This window comes from Botryllus schlosseri, chromosome 2, assembly GCF_051294905.1.
Source record: "Botryllus schlosseri isolate E-star chromosome 2, Bs_hap1, whole genome shotgun sequence".
Lineage (NCBI taxonomy): Eukaryota > Metazoa > Chordata > Ascidiacea > Stolidobranchia > Styelidae > Botryllus > Botryllus schlosseri.
The window spans coordinates 30,727,007-30,748,594 of NC_137237.1; the positions used below are offsets into that span (position 1 = coordinate 30,727,007).

The 21,588-nt window shown below is 39.7% G+C and overlaps 1 long non-coding RNA gene across 1 annotated transcript; it reads left to right on the plus strand.

Moving 5' to 3' along the window:
* The first annotated feature begins 6,405 nt into the window (after positions 1–6,405).
* LOC145434425 (uncharacterized) lies at positions 6,406–10,668 on the plus strand. Its single transcript, XR_013913383.1, has 2 exons — positions 6,406–6,997; positions 9,203–10,668. It is a non-coding gene; the product is annotated as an uncharacterized LOC145434425 (long non-coding RNA).
* The last annotated feature ends 10,920 nt before the right edge of the window (positions 10,669–21,588 follow it).

A 21,588-nucleotide genomic window follows, 5' to 3' on the forward strand; every position in this document is an offset into this window, starting at 1 on the left:
AATATTCAATAATGACGTCACACAGGATTCTCAATGTCATATATGTCTACTTTGTCGACAGAGATTACCGACCTCTATCTGCGTTTTATAACTGTTGAGCCGACACTACCAGTATCTCCATATCTTCATACTTTATTTTGAAAATATACAGACAATTATGACATAATTTACATCTTACGAAAAAAGTAAATGTTCGCATTTCTCAGTTACACCTTTCCGCCATCCTTTTGCCTACTTAGGAATACGCTTGAAGGATTAATTTGCGTTTACATTCGATCCAAGCGTATTGTTACATCAAAGGCGCTCCATAGCAATGTAGCATAGCCTCCCTATTCAGATCACAATTGGGAGTCGGGCTGGTGAGTTCGGACTTTAAGTAATAGAACATAGTCACAGTGGGCTGAAATCGTTGCAGAACCTTCGAGTCGAAATCGACAAAAATTTGAATGTCTGGTCCGGGCTGAAAATGCCGGTCTCAGTTTCAAGTACAATGGATTGAAATAAATCGGTCAAATAAACACTCATGTGATCGTCCATCGCCGTAGCCAGAGGGCGAACGATAGCTTTGTTCCCGCCCTACGTTTTCGAAAGGGATATTGTAGCGGAATCTGCTACTAGATCGTAACGATCGATATTGTTAGAAAAATTCAGATCTCATCAAATTAATCTGGTTCTCCTGAATAATCACTGACCAGCATTAACTTTATCGGCTTTAGTCGATATACTACTGATTCGGCGTATGCAGCATATGCAAACTAAATCACATATGCCGATGCGCAATACGACGACTCACCGGCATCCTCTTCAGATAAGTTCGGAAGTACGCAGTATCTGTGGAACGCTGCCATTATGACGCACGTCTCATCTCGAATATATTGCACCTTGGCAGAGGTGGTCAGTAACTAAGTACTTCTACTTTTTTGAAATACTCAAGTAGTTTTCCTCTACTTCTGGTACTTACTCAAGTAGATCTGATTTTCGCTACTTCTACTTCTACTTTGCAATATTTTGTTATCTACTTACTTACTTTTCGCTATTTTCAGTTTGTCACGTAGAAGTAGTTTAATCCACCAATCAGGAAGATAACCTGAGGAATATCTGAGCAGTTTTCACGGGGTATCGACATTTAATTTTCATAAAAGATGAGTAAAGATCAGAAATTTTCGTCGCGCTTCGCGTTCAGTGGATACGAAGTAACCATTATGACTTCACGATATAGTATCGGTGAATATAATTTAGCGGGTTGACGTGGTTCATTTCACAGTTCATTCCGCCCTTCGCCCATATGAAATAGTTCATCACGGTATATATGACTCATCATAATGTTTGAAACCGATGTTTCGCAATCTGGCATTTACTTATCGTTTCGTAATCTAACAGTACATGGCGTGACCTAATCTGAAAAAGTGGACTCCGACTTTTTTTTTACTTTTAGAGCTGTTTTAGCATACCACCTTTGAAACTTTCTGGACTAAAGACAAGAAATACATTTTTCGTTTTTTTAATATTATAGTATTTACATTTCACTTTCAATTCCCCGTATCATATACTTTGAGCTCTAATTACTATCAGTTCTTTTGTCTGGATAACATATGTGTTTAAGCATAAAAGCAAGTGCAGTAATGCCTTTCATTTCCGAAAATAAAGCTACACAATATGGCATTTTTACGACCATCATATTTTTATTAACGTTTACTAATCGCGCAAAGTGTTTACACCGTATCCTGTACAGCTTCTGTGTATTGCTCTTCGGCTAACTACGGGCCTTATAATATGGGGGAGTGCCCCATACCATGATATTATCTAAAACGTGCTGTGCTGTTCGATTAAACAGAGGATTAGTATCGCATTTCCATATCAATACTATGATTTTCATCGCATGATGCGGACAAATGCATCATAACTGTACTTGAGAAAATAGTGCGAGTAGTAAAAATAAACTTGAAGTACTTCGTTACTGTTCATCTCTGATTTTCTCTGGTTGTTTATGCCGTTTCCAATTCCACTTGTGTTCGGTACCATGGCTTATAACACGCGACACGCGGACCAAAGTTGTTTCGACGATATGGCTTGATCATGAAAAATGTGCCAACTTCTGTGTCATACAAGTTGGTTTGATATCACACTAACGCTGGTCGGACACAAGGTTTGTCTCATACGCTTTAAAGATCGCAGTAAAGATTATAGCTGCTGCAGATATGTTGAAATCGGAAACATGTAGGCCAACCTGATGAACCAAAATGGCATCTCTTTTCGGGAGATGAACGCGATTCCAGATTCACATTTCTTCACGGGGCTCATTCCTTCTTTCTATTTTCACAACGCCGCATTGACTGCGTGCGCCTGAACACATCAATATCGAACTTAGTGAACAACATGCAGCCGGCATTTGTTTCAATCATTTTAGAAGCGCGCTTCCCAGTGTCGCATGTTTCCTGAAACGTGTCCTGACGTCTCCTAGCGCTGTGCACACCCCTTCCCTAAGGTGGCGAGATAGCGCAGTGGTATAATCCGCGGCTGCAACACCAATGGGTGCGGGTTCGAGTCCGACCGAGGTCGACTTCCGAATTCCGATACCTAAGTGTTGGAGGTTTACCTAGGCTCCTCCTCGCCACCTCATCCGCGTCAGCGGTGTCTTACGAAAGCCTAGAGGTGGGCCGTGCTATAAGTCGGCATTTACGGAAAATATGAAGAATATCGGCCTGGTGCAAATGACCACAGCAGTCGACAAACACCATAAATACCCCAAAACAAACAAACAAACCCCTTCTCTAAAGTATGACAACCCAACGGCCTCATTCGATATTTAAGACCAGTGCGCATAAAAATAGCCATCGACTTATTTGAATTTGACCAATAGGCTAGACTCAGTATAATGATTCGATTTATCGAATCTGAGCCGAGTGTCAATTTTAATGATTCGTGTCGAGTAAATAGAAATGGCTTTCTCGAGTATTATGCACTACCTGCCACTTTACTATGACATTTATCAATGAGAATTATAGTTTCGCACCCGTTGTCCACTACGGAAGTCTGTAAACGTGTATGGGTTGTTTGTGATGTTCATTTCATGGTGTTTGACGACTATAATATGGTCATTTACACAAGAACAATCTTCTTATTCAGGCTTTTATAAAACACCGCTTACACGGAAGAGATGGCGAGAAGGACACTAGCTAAACCTCTTTCGCACTGGAACCTACAACTCATTAGTTCTTCACCTGTGGATTATACCACTACGCCAGAGGTCTCAAACTCCAATGTGCTCGCGGGCCAATTCCCTACTTTTTGATGGCTGTGCGGGCCGCAGCACCAATAATAGGGGAATTCAATGTATTTCCAAGTAGGCCTTATTTGATGGGGCCTTGCAGACTGACATTCCACACACATCGTGAAAATGTGATTTGCTATTGTGAATTCACGCCAGGCGCGAAAAAATCACATTTTTAAATATGTGAATAAAATTGTGGCTGTACTTGGCATAGTTTGTCAAAATAATTAGTTGTAGACGCTATGCGAGAGTACAAATGCATCAGGACATCGTAAAAATCTGTGACGTTATAATTTTGCAGCTAGCGGACATTTGATGTGTAACAATTATAGGTAGAATTTAAGAATTTTTACAAAGATTGATCTGATACCAGAGCGTTGGAGAAGTACAGCCTAATCCGGGTTTCCGGCATAGGCTTACTCCTGATAACTAGGCTATATTGATCATGTCATTAGCAAAGTCCAAAAGAATCAGTGTTAGATGTACCTTCGAATATTGGAACAGATTAATAACAACTTGAACATAATGAACACTGTGCTATAGCAATAAAATGAGCAATCGCCGAAGAATCCATTGGTATTACAGCTGTGACACGTAGGCCACGACTACTTAATAATCGTCCCATTTAATTGGCAATAATAACACATATAAAGATACCCAAAGGTGACACAGGATGTAGCCAACTATACATCAAACGGACAACATAATGCCAATGGCGTTTGCCATACCGACTTGCTTAGATATCTAAATTAGCTACGCAGCGCAAGCTACCACCTTTTGATATTTTACTATTTCTGATACCAGTTCGATAGTTTGTAGAGTCCGTGGTTGTACCAAGTCGCGGCATTCGAGTCACAAGTCCTTCTCTGATTGTAACGTTTGACGCGATGAGTCCGAGTTCGAGTAATTCTACAAAAGTTCGCGCCATAGTCCAAATCACAATTTTCAGTCTCGAATCCTCAACGGTTCATGGTTTACCATAGTGTCCTATATGGTGTCGACACAGGCAAATCTCACGCCTCAGTGAAATTGTATAACGTCACAATTTCCATTTGGCTACAGGCAATTTGACGGTCATTTTTGACCGGCTTGCCGAGCATTAAATTTGGTAAAACGGGTATCAATCGAAAGCTGACTCTCCACTGATTACGAAAATATGAATTTTATTCCGCTCGTGGCCCTGGAACTCCCACAATCAGCCTCGAATTTTTCATTGTTATGGAGATTGACATTGGGACGCAACAATGCTGTCTGACGAAACGAGAGAGTAGCTCAGGACGTAACAATGCTGTCTGGCGAAACGAGAGAGTAGCTCAAGAGAAAAAGAGCCAGACACCATTGTTGCGTCCCAATGCCAATCTCCATAACAATGAAAAATTCGAGGCTGATTGTGGGAGTTCCAGGGACACGAGCGGAATAAAATTTATATTTTCGTAATCAGTTCAGAGTCAGCTTTCGATTGATACCCGTTTTACCAAATTTAATGCTCGTCTAGCCGGTCAAAAATGACCGTCAAATTGCCTGTAGCCAAATGGAAATTGTGACGTGATACAATTTCAGTGAGGCGTGAGATTTGCCTGTGTCGACACCATATAGGACACTATGGTTTTACCATCATAAACAAGTCGCGTCACATAATAGTTGATCTTCCACTGCGTGGTAACTTTTTAAATTGATGTATTAGTGGAGTTTGATGAGTAGTTTCGGGCTTTTGGAGTGGTTTTAGAGCGATTTTCAAGTTCTAGGATTTAAAAAATGGTAAATAAATATTGTCAAATACTTAGAAATGCCAAATGCTGTCGCGGGCCACACTAAATACCAAGTCACAAGGCTCCGAGTCACAAGTCAATTTCACTTTCATTGTTTTGACTCGAGTCAAGTCGAGTCATTTTCAATTCACCACCGAGTCAAGTCCGAGTCCAAGTCATCGAGCAAAGGGTCAAGTCCGAGTCATGGTATCATGACTCGAGTCCGAGTCCAAGTCATTACGTTGACTGCTCAGTTTCCAGTTGTTGTCCAGTTCCAGTCTTGTTAAACTCACTTTATATAGCTATGTTTGGTGATATCGAATGTTTCGCACTTATAATTTTACTAATTTTCCTCCAGTTTCTGGTCGCATTTTCATGTACCAGTACCAATCAGACGAAATCCCAGTAGGATGGTTACTTCACAATTCTCCGAAATTACAATGAAATGACGGTCTTGGCCGTCTGAGTCTCGAGTCAATGACTTGGTACGAGTCATGTGCAATGACTCGAGTCCAAGTCGAGTCAATACACAGATTGAAACGAGTCCAGTCGAGTCATTTCCATATTTTGAAAAAATGACTCGAGTCAAGTCGAGTCATCAGAAAATCGTGACTCGAGTCGGACTCGAGTCGAGTCATGACTCGAGTCATTACACCCCTGCTAAATAGTCTCGCGGAACGCGTATTTGAGACCTCTGCACTACGCCATCTCGCCACCACCCTTATGATGGGTCGTATCTGCCAACAGTGACGCGTTACGATCGCTGTGGGATAATTCATGTGCTCACAAGAAAATATCACGGTAGCCTACACAAGATCATTCAAGTTTAATTACACAAACGATAGCATGAAATACGCTGCGATATTCCGCATAATTCCAGTGTACGTTCGGTAATCTTCTCAAGCATTTCGAGTATCCCATTACTCCATTATATTGCTTGATTAACGCATGCTCCATGCACATCAAATCTTATGCATCAATTTTCTCCGCAAAATTGCTTTCTGAAAATGGCTTCGATTATAAATTGGCATTGAATCACAGCTTGCAGCTCCCATTTCATCAGAAGTTAAGTGGCGTCAAATTATTTTGATGACGTAATTGATATACGGGGGACTGCTGAATGCTACTCCCACTTCCATCGATTACTCTTTATGCGATGCCAGTTGTGGTAGTGTCATACAGCTACTGTAACAGCTTGATAGTCCAGCGATATCGCACAGATGTGATCAATAATTATCCATTACCGTTGGCCTGTGATTATTTTCTTTCACTGAAGATTTGTAAGGCTTGAGCTCGTGGATACCATGAGTATTTTATCGAGTGTCGTATCATTGGCGGGTGATACATCGTCGGTAAGCGCGCTATTTGTACGCGCACCACCAATGTTAAGAACATAACATTGTTGGTTTGCTACAATGCGGGATGTAGTTAATCTTTACATACAGTAGGCAAAAGTAAAATATTCAAATATTCTGAACTTACTAATCTCGACAACAGCATCTAGTTACTGGAACACTTACTCATCCCGCGGACCTATTGTTCTGTGTGCCTCTGTTGCCTTACAGCTTCCTGAATAACAAGATATAGTTGTAGTATCACCATAGGTTTCATTTTGTAAAATCTTCGACGATTAACAAAATTTATTCAAAAACTAGAAAGGGATGAAAGTTGGTTTGCCGGTTTTTAGGACGAGATAGGATTTGAATCTTTGACCGGCGATCTGTTCATAGATTTGGTGATGTAACTTTTGGTATAACTTTAGAACACAGGATTCCAACAGGATGAATGCCGAATTCGTGTCTTATATCGTAACCCTGCGATGTTATCTGCCGTCCACGACACTATGTTCTTGTCATTATTACGTCACAACAACTAATTTCTTTATATATTTCTAATTTGATCATCCGCATTTACTGACCTTCGCTCCTGCTGAGATTTAGTCGGAAAGCCTCAAGGGAATAAATATGGCAATATGAAGGTGTGGTTTGCTGCGAGAATGCTAACAGCATCATCAAAATGTGACCTTTAATTCCACTTCAGCAAATGGCGTACTGTGGCACTGTGCCTACTGCCTTATTCACATTTTTTTAAGACGACGTCAAATAATTTTCTTTTTTTCTCGGGCATTTTATTAATTAGGTAATTTTATCTAGCAACTCATAATTTGATGAAATGTTCCGTAATTAGGATGTTCGGTTTTCAGTAATGTTTCAAGCAGCAGCAGAGGATTCATTATATGAAAAAGTGATTTACATATTGCGTAACCTCCGACGCTGGAACGGAAATATTTATAAGGTGCTTCATTATTGAAAGCAAAGTATATGCCCAAATTATATGCCCATTATTAGATATATGTCATTTTACTTCGCGTTCCGCCGATTTGTCGCGATATACCGATGCTCCGGGAACAAGAAGCCGTCATATAATACGTCGTGGATTTTGGTAATTGCCAATTTGCTCATTGACTGTCGCAGAGCTCCGTATGTCATTGGATATTGTATTATCGTGCAACCGCAATTTGTAACTTGAGTATAGTCTGCTTTTTTGTAATCTGATTTGTGTTATTGTCAAACCTGCTTTTATGACCTGAATGTTCCTACTATTTTGTCACTGTTTACGACCTCATTTCTTCGTTTAGTTCACAATGTCATTGACCGTGGTGCAAAACGCAGTCAGGCGATTAACGCCAAATCTTTTTGTGCAATAAACAGCAACTTCATGCATCAAAAGATGTCCAATGTCTGACCTGTGTAGTACTGAAGTGGCTGACATTTTTAATGGACATCTCGCCTCTTTTGATGCCCAATATCTCTGGCTATACCAATCACAGAATCATCTACCTCTAATAGAATCAAGGTACATAGATGCAATCCAAACCTGTGACTATTCACTCTTCTTCTATAATTCGTTTATCGACTTTTGGTGCTCAAAAACATACCTAAATTAGTAAATATGCTTGGATGGATATTCTGGATGGGTGCGCGTAGGCTACATTTCATAAATTACACCAATTTTCGAGAACTCTACTTGACATATTTCTCGGTACACCGGTTGTGAATAATTGAATGACTATGTATCTTACGCAACTGCAGCAAGGGTAACTTAAGGCCTTGGTCTTATTACAAATTCTTCTTTTACCGAGATTCTGTAATTTACGTACTTTATTTATTACATAGGAAAAACAATTTGACTAAACCAGAGGTCTCAAACACGCGGCCCGCGGGCATTTTGGATTTCGAATAATCGACAATATTTAACAGCCAGTATCTTATTTTTATTTGAGAACTGGAAATTCGCTCTAAAACTATTCCAGAAGCCTGAACCTACTCATCACTCTTCACTATTACATCACTTTCAAAAGTTACCACGCAGTAGATGATCAACTCTTACGTCACATCCTTGTTGTTATCTCCAATTAAATGTGGCGAGTATAAAGTAGTCATAGCATACGCTTCACAGCTGTAATACCCATGGATTCTTCGACGATTGGACATTTCTATTGCTACGGCGCAGTAATCATTATATTTAAGTTGTGATAGATCTGTTCCAATACTCGAAGGTAAATCGAACGCCGATTTAATTTGACTTTGGTAATGACACGATCAATAGTCTAGTTAGTTATCACCAGCATGACCGAAACCCGGATTAGGCAGTACTCCACCAATGATCTGATATCAGATCGATATTTTTAAAATTCTAAAATATTCTGCCTATAATTGTGGCACTATGCCAAATGTCCGCTAGCTGCAAAGTTTTAACGCGACAGCTTTTGCGATGTCCCGATGCATTTGTACTCTCGAATGGTGTCTACAACTAAATATACAACTACTATGCGATAAGTACAGCAACAATTTAATTGAAATATTTCAAAATGTGATTTTTTTTCGTGCCAGGCGAGAATTCATAATGGCGAATCACATTTTAACGATGCGTGTAGAATGTCAGTCTGCAAGGTCCCATCAAATAAGGCCTACTTGGAAATACATTGAATCTCCATTTTATTGGTGCTGCGGCCCGCGGCGCAATCAACAAGTAACATATTGGCTCGCGAGCACATCTGAGTTTAAGACCTCTGGACTAAACATTGAAGTTTCGAGCAGTTCCTCAAATTTAGATTTGATCACCATGATATCTTTCACCAAATTTGGATCTTGTGAATATGAATATTTTGAATTTTCTTTAGATTGGAATTGTATTTGCAAAGCAAACAAGATCAAGATATCGATGTTCGTCGCGTAATCGCTGGCATGGATCATTTCGATTCGAATGTTTCAAAGGAACGTGCTTTGCATAAATTTATGAATCTGTCCGAGTATGATTTCCAAATTAACCTCACTACGGTGCAGGAGTCAACTATCTGGGTAGCGTTCACTTTTATGGCTATTTTTGGATGTATTGCTAACGCATTTATGATCATGATATTACTGCGCATGAAGTCGACCTTCTTCACCGTAATCTTGGTCGGACTTTGCTTTTCCGATCTCATTGCAGCCGTCAACAGCCCGATATATATCTACGGACACTTGTACACGTACGACTATAAAATATCGTGGATTTTTTGTTACGTCTATTTCGTAGTAGAAGTTGCCACATCCTTAGTTACTGCTCATCACGTTTTTCTGTTGAGCCTCATTCGATTACGGAGCATTACAAAAATCGGCGGAGCTACTAAGGAAATAAGTACAAACAAATGTCGGGTTTACGTTGTTTCGTCATATGCTATTACTTTCTTAGTATATGGATTAATCGCCCCTATGGTAACTGACTATCGAAAAAGCGGTGACACCTGTTATTGCGGCGTTGTGAAAAACAGAGGCAGCTTACTTGTAATTGTATCAATCGGGGCTCAAGTAATCGGCCTGGTTATTCCGTCAATTCTAATCCTAATATTTTGTTGCATGCTCATTGTGTTCCTATTGAATCGTCGAACGCAGACAATTTCTTCCTCGCCGGCCTCGCGGGAAAAGGAGAAACAATCACTGATTCAATTGATGGCAATCGTCACCACTTATCTGACAGGGTACTTGGTTGATTTCGCGGTGAAATTCTACCTGATTTCACATGAATTCATGGTACCCCGAAATGTGTTACTAGTACTTATCCTAACAGCTCATGGCATTTTACGGGTTTGTGAGTGTCTCAATCCTTTTCTCTACTATATTGCATCGAGTGATATTAAAGACGAATGCCGGCGTATGATTGCAAACATTCGCGACGGATTCGATTGCTTTCTGGCAGCTAATCAATCAGACGGCGAATCTACTGCCAGACGTGAAAGTCAGGTGACGGGAGCTGAGCAGGCTTCACCTGGTCAACGTAAACAAGCTGGCACGGTTGACGATGAAAATGTCGTTGTAGCCACAGTGGAAGAAACCTCGTTTGATGTGGGTACGAAGATAGGCTCCGACTCCAAACTGGCCATTGCGGACTGAACGAACATCTACAGAGCATCGGATGCTACGACGATTGATTATTTCAACTGTGACCACAGCCTGAATCTGTAAAACATATCCTGCTAAAATGTCCCGGACACTCAACTATGACAGACAATAAATATATCATTCAGCTGCCAGGAATCATGGCATTAATATTTCGTTAGTGAACCTGCTCACTCGGCCTTTTACTGGAACGCCTATTATAGAAATTGCACTCACGTCACATCTAATAACTTGAAAAAGTCCGCTTTTAATCAAACTTTCGAACTGGTGCACCAAGGCCACAATAGCCGTGCACCAATAAAAACCCATAGCAACCAACCAATTTATAACCTTTTATTACCGCCTTGATCCGGAAGCAGAATGACAGTGTTGTAGAGAAAATTTGACAGTATTATTCCCGTTTTACTACACTTGGTTGCTGCTGTATATAGTCCTGCAAGCATTCATTATAATATAGAGGTGGACTTTTGCCGTCTCTCGATTCATTTAAGGTTGGAAGATAGTAGCAACGTTTTTGTGACAGTTAGATAGGATCAATAACCGAACGGGTGTACGTGGCTCTTTTTCCTAACGGTACGTAATATTGCCGGTTATTTTGCTCCTATTGAATGCGCAGATTGCGCAATGCGCATACTGTGCAGTCGGAATATCCATCAGCAAGCGTTTCAAGTGACATTGCCTAATTCAGTACAACATGATGAAAGATCGCTTTCCCGTTTCCGTCGTTCCAGTTGATGATGCTGCATGCTGCATAAATCTCACTGGCGTGGGTTGCAAATATAGAAACCCAAATCGGTGATTCATTCAATAGGCTACTCGTTTTTTCATATCCAATCTGCATTCTGCACAGGCCTATCAGGCTAGTTGATCGCTCTCTCTGGCAAAATTGTAACTTCATATGCTAGCTCACACTACCACGTTTTGTTTAGAAGCAGTATATTTTTACATATGTAGATATGATGGGGACACCTGGATCCACAATTCAGTGAGATATACATCTAGAAATTTGTCACGGCAGACTTAATCATGTCACCGGTTAATCAGTGAATCTTGTAGCTCGTCGTTTACTTGTTTTACTTTACTCGGTAGCTTGAAGTGGCGGTAATAACATGCATGAAGGAAACCAAGATGCAACTAACTATGGGGGCAACCTTCTTGCTATTTACAGCCACATTTCGAATACTTATGAGCCTGCGGCCGCATTCCAGTGCATAAGCTGTAATGAACTAACTGGGCGCGAAATACCCATGTTAGACTGTCCAATGTCCATGTCTATTCCCAATGAATTAAGGACTAATCCACTTTCTCGTCTCGGCTTACTATATACGCACCGAAATAGCGAGTGGCCATGTTTGGAATAATTGCTGGTGTACGTCACGGTCGCGCCAGCGGCGAAAAAGTTGTCAGATTCACAAATGAATTTCGTCATTAGTATTTGTAGATTCACATATTACCATCAAATATTTATCCTTTATCAGCCCATGTGATCATATTCACTGGTGGAGTTGATGGAGGTAGTGTCTTCGGAAATTTAGGGCAAGTTACGCATCCATCAGGATTGTCGGTAGGCAGCGTAGGCTTTAGTGGAAATATATTGGAATCGCCTCCAGTGGTTCTTGACCGGGAGTCCGCGAAGCCTTTTCAGGGGGTCTGCGAAACCTCCAAATTTGCAAAATGGTTGATAACCTAATTTGTATTTCTTTAAATTATGGAAATAAAGAGGCAGTTTCGCTTCATCGCTGCCAAAACTTTGAGACTCACATCGACAGATTAGGCGTTTTGCTGGGGTGTGTAGAAGAATAAAAACTTCGGAGCAGTGCATGTCAATCAGGGTGATTTCGAAACGTTTGCAAATACCTCTTTTCCCCTGTGATATATACATCACCAGTATTACGGAATACCTTAAAAATTAGCTGCTTGATAGAAATAACTAGGCTGGACGTTATATGTTCATTAAAAATATGTTTCTCAATTTTTGTGCCATGTATGTTGCGATTACACCCAAATGTCTCGTCGGAAGCATTACGTGTTATTAGAGTCACCGTCATCTATATTTGCGGAAATGGATTCTCGGCACTCGTTCATATCAAATCGCAGGCGCGTATTTTCGAGATACGATCACGTTTTTCAAGAAATGCTGCTACAGAAATCGCTTTCAAATAAAAGTCTATCAAAATTATGCATAAATAGTATGATGTTATTTTCAAGAAAATACATTTTGCTGCCGTTTATCACTAGCCTACAGTTACTAGTTGCAGAAGACAGATGGCGGTTGCACGTTAATTGAGCTAAATTTGAACTAAAACGTTGGGGGTCCGTGATGGTTCAAAAGGGGTCCGCGAAGGCAAAAGGGTTGAGAACCCCTGTCCTAGACGTACCAGAAACAAATTTCTTACGTGAGAAGCACACGATTACAAGTTGGTATTTCTATATGTGGATTAGCAGCATTTCCCCCTGCTGTTCGCATCTGTGCTGTGGGGCGCAGATCGCAAAGGGCGCTACCACATAAGAACGAAAAATGAAGTATGGCATTGAATCGCGCATAGCGCGAAGAAAATTTCAAGTTTAATTAAAATCTCTCAAAAATTCAGGAGTCAAATCGCAAATTCAATTAGCCTGTCGACGGCCGCCAACACATACTAATTGAATTACGTGTCACGGTCGCACAAATTTCCTTCTTCGTCGACAGGTTGCCCACACCTGGAATAGACAATGTGTCAGATTTTAGATGTCGCCACCCATTTCCAAAATCTTCGCAACCAGTGTTTTGGCTGCGACCCAGCAGCGTTTAAGAATCACTACGCTACAGGAATGAAAAGAAATGAAATGGATCAATGGAAACGATATTCTTTCACAGGGTGTTGAAGTAATGTGTGAAGTAAATAATGTGTGAAGTATAAACTGGACAATGTTCAAGCAAACATTACACCTTGAAGTAAATGCCACAGATTGGTGATTAAATAATCATTTTCCTCATTCAGCTTTATAACGTGAAACTTTTGTAAAAACGACCACCTATTCAACTAGGATACGTGGTTGCGACAGAAAGGGTAAATTGTAAAAAACTACAGTCAAACTACATTATAAAGCGGGACATCCTACCGTTGTGACAACCCCCAAACAAGAGCGCTGAATCACAAAATAGAAGTCACATAAGTGGATCTTCTTATGGTTGAAAATCATTGGTCAAGTGGTGTTCAGTTCACTTTATTATTAAATTTTTATCTAATCAATACACCACGAGGTTGCGATACAATGCAAAGATAGGAAGGTGCCGAAACGATTTGGATTAGTCTTTAAATTAGACACCCACCTTGTCCTCTAGGCGACGTAAAGAGGAGGCATGTTATTTAATTGTTAAACTTTCCGTAGATCTGTTAGCGTAAGGTGCAAATTGTCGAATTGTTATATTTTAATCAAAGCAAGTTCTTGGATAACGTAAGTAGTAGTAAAGATCGGTCGCGAACGGCTATGGGGTTCTTATGGGCCCGCTGGTGAGGTGCCGCGAAACTCGTGTTGGTGATGGCACCCTTTTGACCCCCCCTTCCGCTGGTGAGGTGCCATATGTTCTTATGGGATCTCTGGTGATGGTACCCTTTCGGGTATAGGCTGCGTCGGTGATGTGCCGTGAAAACTCGTATTGGTGATGGTACCCTTTCAGACCCCTATCGCTGATGACCTGCCGTCTCGTCGGTGATACCACTCTTCCAGGTGTACGTTGTGCCGATGACCTACCTGATAACGTTTCGGGTATAGGGATCTCTGGTGAAGATGTGTTGAATATCAAGTATAGTAAACAGTGACGCCATTACTTAGTATTATATTCAAAAATATTATATATGACCAATTTGAAGTAATCCCAACGTTTACGGTGAATGCGACAATGATATATCGTTATTCTTAAGGATGCGGTGACACGGTGACGTAGCTGATATAGACGCAACATGATAACGTTACAGGTATAGGGATCGCTCACAGGATTCTACTTAAAGACGTCATAGTTGAGTCGCGACAAATGACCGATCGTGTTCTAAGTCTTTCCTCGCTGGCTATTGATTCCTACGTAACCTGAATAATACTTTCAGATCGGATTATTCGCACCTTCCGTACCGCTGTTTCGCACCTACAGAATAGTCTGCTGTTCACAGTCGCAACAAGAATCACAAGTATACACATTTATACATTCATTCATTACTGTCAAATCAAACTCTTCACAAAAGCACGCACAATCGTATCATTCACTTTTTTACCATCACCCAAAATAATTCAAGTATTCCTTGGCTGAAAATCCTTGAGTCCTTATTATCAAAAATGGTATGGTGCGGTGTCGGAATCCATTCGCAGGATGTACTAAAGGTAAATTCAGATAATCTACCCGCGATCGCTCGCAAGATAATACCTAAGACATAACCATCGCTCGCGACTCGCTGTTACATACATGCCGATCGTTAACAATGTAATATTTTGGTAATTAGTTTACCATAGAGCCGGCGTAGACGGTGATTCGAATACCGACAAATTTTCACTTATTTCTGGCCCAACCCTAATCCTCTATGAAGTTGACGCTTATTCAAGAAGGTGTGAAATAATTGTAAAATCCTACGTCGGTGACGCGATAATGCATCAGACATAGCGATCTAGTTATAGTACGGTGTCGGAATCCATTCGCGAGATGTTCTATAGGTAAATTGAGATAATCCGAAACCGAATATTTGGACTTTGACATAGTCTGAATTGAAATAAATTGACAAACAGGACTACCATCTTTCCAAGTACCATTTCGATATTATACAGACATTGATTTGAAACAAGTAATGAAACATTACAACTTTATTCACGGTCTGGCTTTCCGTTTGTCAAAGAGACATTTTAACATCTTACCATACTCAAAAGAACTATTCATAATATTAACCGGTGTTAAAAATATAGTTTTCACTTACTTGATTATATCACTACAACTCGCAAACTTGAATTAATTCATCCTGGTTGTATTCGTATGATCGGTCTTTTTTTATTCAATTTTAAAGGTTGTTACTATTCTGAAGACAAAGTATTTACTAATCGGTGCATATACGATTTGACTTGGACATATTATATTTTGAGTATACGAGATTTGAATGTCTGAACAATAACTGAGAATTAAATGATCGCAAGTGAATCCGTATATTACAGCGTAAAAGATATTGGAATGTCAGCAACTCTGTAAGGTCATAGTTACTACTACCACATTACCTAATTTACCCGACCAACTCGTCATGATCATTCCTGAAATCAACACAAACATGACCAGTGACCACTGACCTGAGTTAACCACAAAACAGCATCAAGTTTTAAATCCACTTGTAGCTTACGACTTATTTGAATGCGGGTTATGTTTTGTTGTAATTGAGTGTACGGAAATAGTGTTACGTCTCGACATCTCACCATCTTACCATATTCAAAGAGTCAACCACGAAAACATTGTCAAGTAAATCCGTTTGTAACTTACCCGACCAACTCAAGCAGTCAGCCAAGCATACACGAGTCCATACAATCACTACAACCTAAAATCCATAACAAGTTCGGTTGTACTCATATCCCTACGATGCATCATTTTTATTCAACTTTAAAAGTCGTTACTATTCTGTAAGATAGAGGAATTACTACGCGGTATATTTTGCAAGACAAAGTAATTATTACTCGATATATTTTGTAAGACAAAAGTAATTACTACCCGGTGCAGGTGACTTGAGATTAACATAATATGTTTGAGTATACGAGATTTGAAAGTCTGATCAACGTATAGTTGCGACTTCATTTCTTACAATCGAACGCTGGTGTTATACCGAAAGTTACCATTCTGTAAACCTAAGGATTGATACATAGATGCGTCATATGTAATAGTTGATCATGACTTGATTATTAAATTATTCGTGTTAATTAGACCCGGCGTTGTGGTAAAGGTTATGACAACAACAATCTTTTCAGTACCGTTGTTATTAACATATCGAGTTGTAAAACTATGCGTGTCCGAAATGTTCATGATTGGAAAATTATTCTACCTTGATACATATGACTCTGCGTATCGCGGATATCAGAAAATATTTTACAAATGTAATTGTTTCCAGTAACCAAAACTAAAGATGAAACAACAATTTCGTTTGCTGATTAGCAACCGGTGCAATACTTTATTGTCGGAATCTGCGACATCGAATTGAAACATACGCACATTACGCAGTACGAAAATATCACTTTGGGCTCCGGGGCGGTGTCATTTAATCTGTGTTAAACTCTGTTCACACTCTCTGTCGAAAATGCGTGAAATGTAAAAACATTACGAGGTCACACTCAAAGACTTTGATCATCAAAAAAAGTAAATAGAGGTATCTTTATTGGATAGATTCTATTCAACTGGTCTTGGTTAATACAAAACCCATAACAATAATATCGAAGTATGTGCTACACTGAAATCTACAAAAATGTGTTTGTATTGCTGTTCATAGTAGCGATATCGATTTGAACCTCCAGAATAATTGTCATCATGTAACCAAACTAAGGAAAGTTGTTGTCAATTTGTATGATGTTCACTGAATGCGTAATAGAACTAATTGTGTAACACACACGATCAGAGAAATTGGAAATTTTCCCCTTGTCATTCGTCACAATACTCGGCCACTAAAATACGTTACTTGGATCTGATTGAATCGCTGGTAGTTAACTCGATAAATCAAACCCCTAACAAATTTCACTCACTCATTAGATATTAAACAGTGTCGCCTAATCGGTGTAGATCGTTTTTCTAAATGTAAATCATATAGGTCCAGCAGAAAAATTTTCACCCACTCGGAAATCAAACCAATGTGTTGGTCTCCATTGGATATTTTTTTTGGGTCAAATACTTTGCAATGAACACATTTGAGTGGTTGAGCTTTACATCATCAAGCTGTCATTTGTAAATCAAGATTTCGGTAAACTTGTAAATGTATCGTTTAACTAACCGACATTTAGTGATTAGTGAACATACCAAACGATACACATCCACCTCGAAATACCCGTTGATCGTAATTTTCATCATCGTAATAATCGAAGTACATTTGTGTCGAATTCGTAACAACCGACTTTTCAATGACATGATAAATTTTTGACAAGTTTTACTTAGAAGGTTGGTACATATCGCAAAAAATAATATACCATTCATATTGATACCGTTACTCCATTGATGGGTATTTTCAAACGAGTAAAATTTATTACTTGAGTTGTTCCGCTTACTATATGTAAATGTTAACTCATCCATCTTTTAAAACCACAACGATCAACGATAAAAAGTATGCAATCAAACACAACATGTTTTACTTTTGAAGGACACTAATTTTTATCTCATTCCATACTAAGTGTATACGAAAGATATTCATGACACACGAAAATACTCGCTCATGCTACGAATCTGTACAATGATTGGTGGCGCTTTCAAACTGTTTCGATGTCACAAGAACTTTATTGCCTGAATGGTTGTTCATGTATCTTAATAATCAAATAGTTCAACACAGAACTAGTACGAACAGAAACATCAGAGTTGTTTACACAAAAGTTTGTATGCGTGCAGTATGCGAATACCATGTGTAAGTCGAGCACAATTGCGGTATCCATCCAAGTTTAGTTAACACAAATTCATTACAACGGAGTCGCGTAAACTTTCGTGAAAGAAAAGCATATCCACTTCCCGAGGCTTCTGTCAATGTCATAACAATAAACCAGATACTCCAACAACAGAGTACATATGTTTTCTAGTCACGGTCCTTACATCTTTCACATAGATCAATCTACTTTGCTACCGAAAAGTACTGAGTCATCACATGATTGTCCTCACAACAAATCAACCAATAGATGGAGCTGCATTAAAATTTTCCTAACCCTTTGCACACCAGTGACAAATTGTTTAGTGTATCGAGTCGTTGTTCAGCGTGAAGTCTCTATGTTGAACCATACATTAAAACAGCGCAATCACAATCCAATTAAAACCACGAATCTATTTTCATTTCCTCACAAACTGCCACATACAGAAAAATGAATTTTATTTTCCCAAAACATACTTGTAACCAATCGCTTGCATTAAACACACAACACCATAAAAGTATTTACTTTCTGCAACATAGACATTCCGATGTAATCAAGAAATATTTTTATTATTCAAAATCATCGACTTCTGTTTACGGCGTTTGTGTGTGCATGTCATACATGTGGGGGCCCGTATTAAAATGGAAACGACACGACTGAATGTAAGGAGATAAAAGTCTATCGCATAGATTTACATGTGGTCTTCGCTACGGTTTCAAAAAACGAATCATCTCTTTTGCATTGATCGAGACCGAGCAAGTTAGTTAAAGGCCATGATTCTGTTTGTCATATGCGAATGATAAGGTTACTGTCAAATCTACATACAACAACCTTCTGGCACTCATAATAGCAATTTAATTCTCCCCCTTCGTTATTGTATATTCACGACAAGTATATTGTACAACTCGCCAGCTACGTTTAACAAGACCAACGACACCGAACCCACGACGTTTACCTATGTAAAATTACCACTTTCACTTGGCAGTCCGGCGTTTACCTGAGTAAACATATCATTTTCCTTTGGAGATCTGACGTTTACCGAGAGTGACAATACATTTTCACTTGGAAATATATTTTTTCTCCCGGTAACAAACCTTTTTCACTTGGAAATATATTTTTTTTCCCGGGTAACAAACCTTTTTCACTTGGAAATATATTTTTCCCCTGAGCAACAATTCATTTTCACTTGGAAATATATTTTTTCCCCTGAGTAACAACCCTTTTCCACTTGGAAATATATTTTCTCCCTGAGCAACAAACCATTTTCACTTGGAAATATATTTTTTCCCTGAGCAACAAACCATTTTCACTTGGTGGTCCGTCGTTTACCTGAGTAAAAATATCATTTTCCTTTGGAGATCTGGCGTTTACCAGTGTAACAATACATTCTCACTTGGTCATCTAGCTTTTCCTAGAGTAACAATACCGTTTTCACTTGGAAATCTGACAACTTCGCCCGGCAATTTGGTATTTGTTGTATTGACGACAGTTGGAAATTGATTACAACGAACAGTGACGAAAATATACACGGACAACCGGTTTCAGAGTATACCAGCGTCGGTCGTATCACGTCAATATCATCGGTTAGTCATATGAAATAACAATACGCTCCCGTACATCGAAATGTATGTTTTGGAAATTGGACAATAGGTTTCGATATGTTTGTGATGTCCAGGTTCATGCTTCGGATTTTCCAGAGTCAAAGTGTCTGAATAAAACACCGCCTCGACTTCGGTAAATGTTTGGCACGCAGATAACGGTGGTCGGAAATCGAGGAATCTATGTTTCCATCGCGCTAACAACTCCGGGTTACTTGTGATTTATCTCACACGTGTTTACTATGCTGTGTCGCTCGTTATTAATCAATACATACAGCAGCATGCAGTTTGAAATCAGAAACCCCGAGAAAATATTAACCGGATCCGGATATCAACTCTGAATCGATAAACCACATACCACAACCCGTGTTTCCATGAAAATAACAAGACATCGCACAAATCAAGTATACTTCGCTATTATTTGCCCACACAAGTAATCACGTAAACGAGGTGTATGACATTACATGCATCGTGGATAACATCGTGTCTGTCATTACAAACATCATGGGTGACAAATTCGTCTTCTCAAGTCTCGTCATGCGCCGACTCTGTACATTCAACGTGAGTATAGATGACTTCGAGACAGGCAAGCAGTCATATTTGGACGTAACATCGGTATTCGTTCAAATAACATTGGCGATGTCGATACAGTGAACAGAGCATTATGCATACCGATATATTCAGAGTCATATATGCGAACCATGTACTATCATGTATCCCGATTTTCGTTGAATATCCACGATACCAACAAATCTGTACATTTCTTTTCCCTCGACCTCGACGATAGAGTTGCCGTCCCAATGTATCAATCGAGTGTATGGTTCATCAGGTGTAAAATCCAAATCAAATGTCACCAAGGTATCGTTTTTCATTTTCAATATTTCCACCGCTGCATCTTTTCTGTGTCGTAAAACCACGGTGTGGGGCCAGAGGAATCTTTGGAACGTTACGCGTAGTCCCATAATTACTCGTGGATATAGTCAGGTAACGACAACGTTTTCTCAGTGGTCTGCGTGGGTGCACCGTTTCAACACGTAGCTGGATCAACTAGACCAAAAGTTTCCAACCACGTTTTATAACGACATGTAGAATTACGAGACAGCACCCTCTTGCGGAGTGGTTAACACGAAATCAGTCTTCAACCCGCAGAGACACACCTTGGATTACATTATCTAATCGTATTCGAACTCGAGATTCACACACACAGAGAGTCTTTTTTTACGATTTCAATCCGGAGTCACTGCTCACGATGTTTAGCTGGAGTCGTTATGTGGAAGTAGCGACATCCGACATAATCATCGCGTGAAATATTGATAATGATGGTGATCGCCAAATAAATTGAACCAGGTGAAACACTGCGGTCTCAGCAAAAATAAAAGTTCACAGGTTATGACCAACGATACGCAGGGATTGAGCGAGTTACGCAAACCGATTATGTCGAGGTCTGGATCACGATGCAAGTCTACCTGAGAATCCAAACAATCTTGCAAAATCAAGGTGTGAACCGTGAAAGGGGTGTAATCTCGGTGAAATAGTTTGCGACTAATTTTCCCCCCAAGCTGAATACATCTCGGCTCATGCAAGACCATGTTACGTCCAAATATGACTGCTTGCCTGTCTCCAAGTCATCTATACTCACGTTGAATTTACAGAGTCGGCGCATGACGAGACTTGAGAAGACGAATTTGTCACCCATGATGTTTGTAATGACAGACACGATGTTATCCACGATGCATGTAATGTCATACACCTCGTTTACGTGATTACTTGTGTGGGCAAATAATAGCGAAGTATACTTGATTTGTGCGATGTCTTGTTATTTTCATGGAAACACGGGTTGTGGTCACTGAGCTATATAAACACTGGAGTGCGTTACTCGCGATATTTGCGTGATCAATTGGCCGCCATCTTTGGGTTAAGTTGATGGTTGCGCGTTAAGC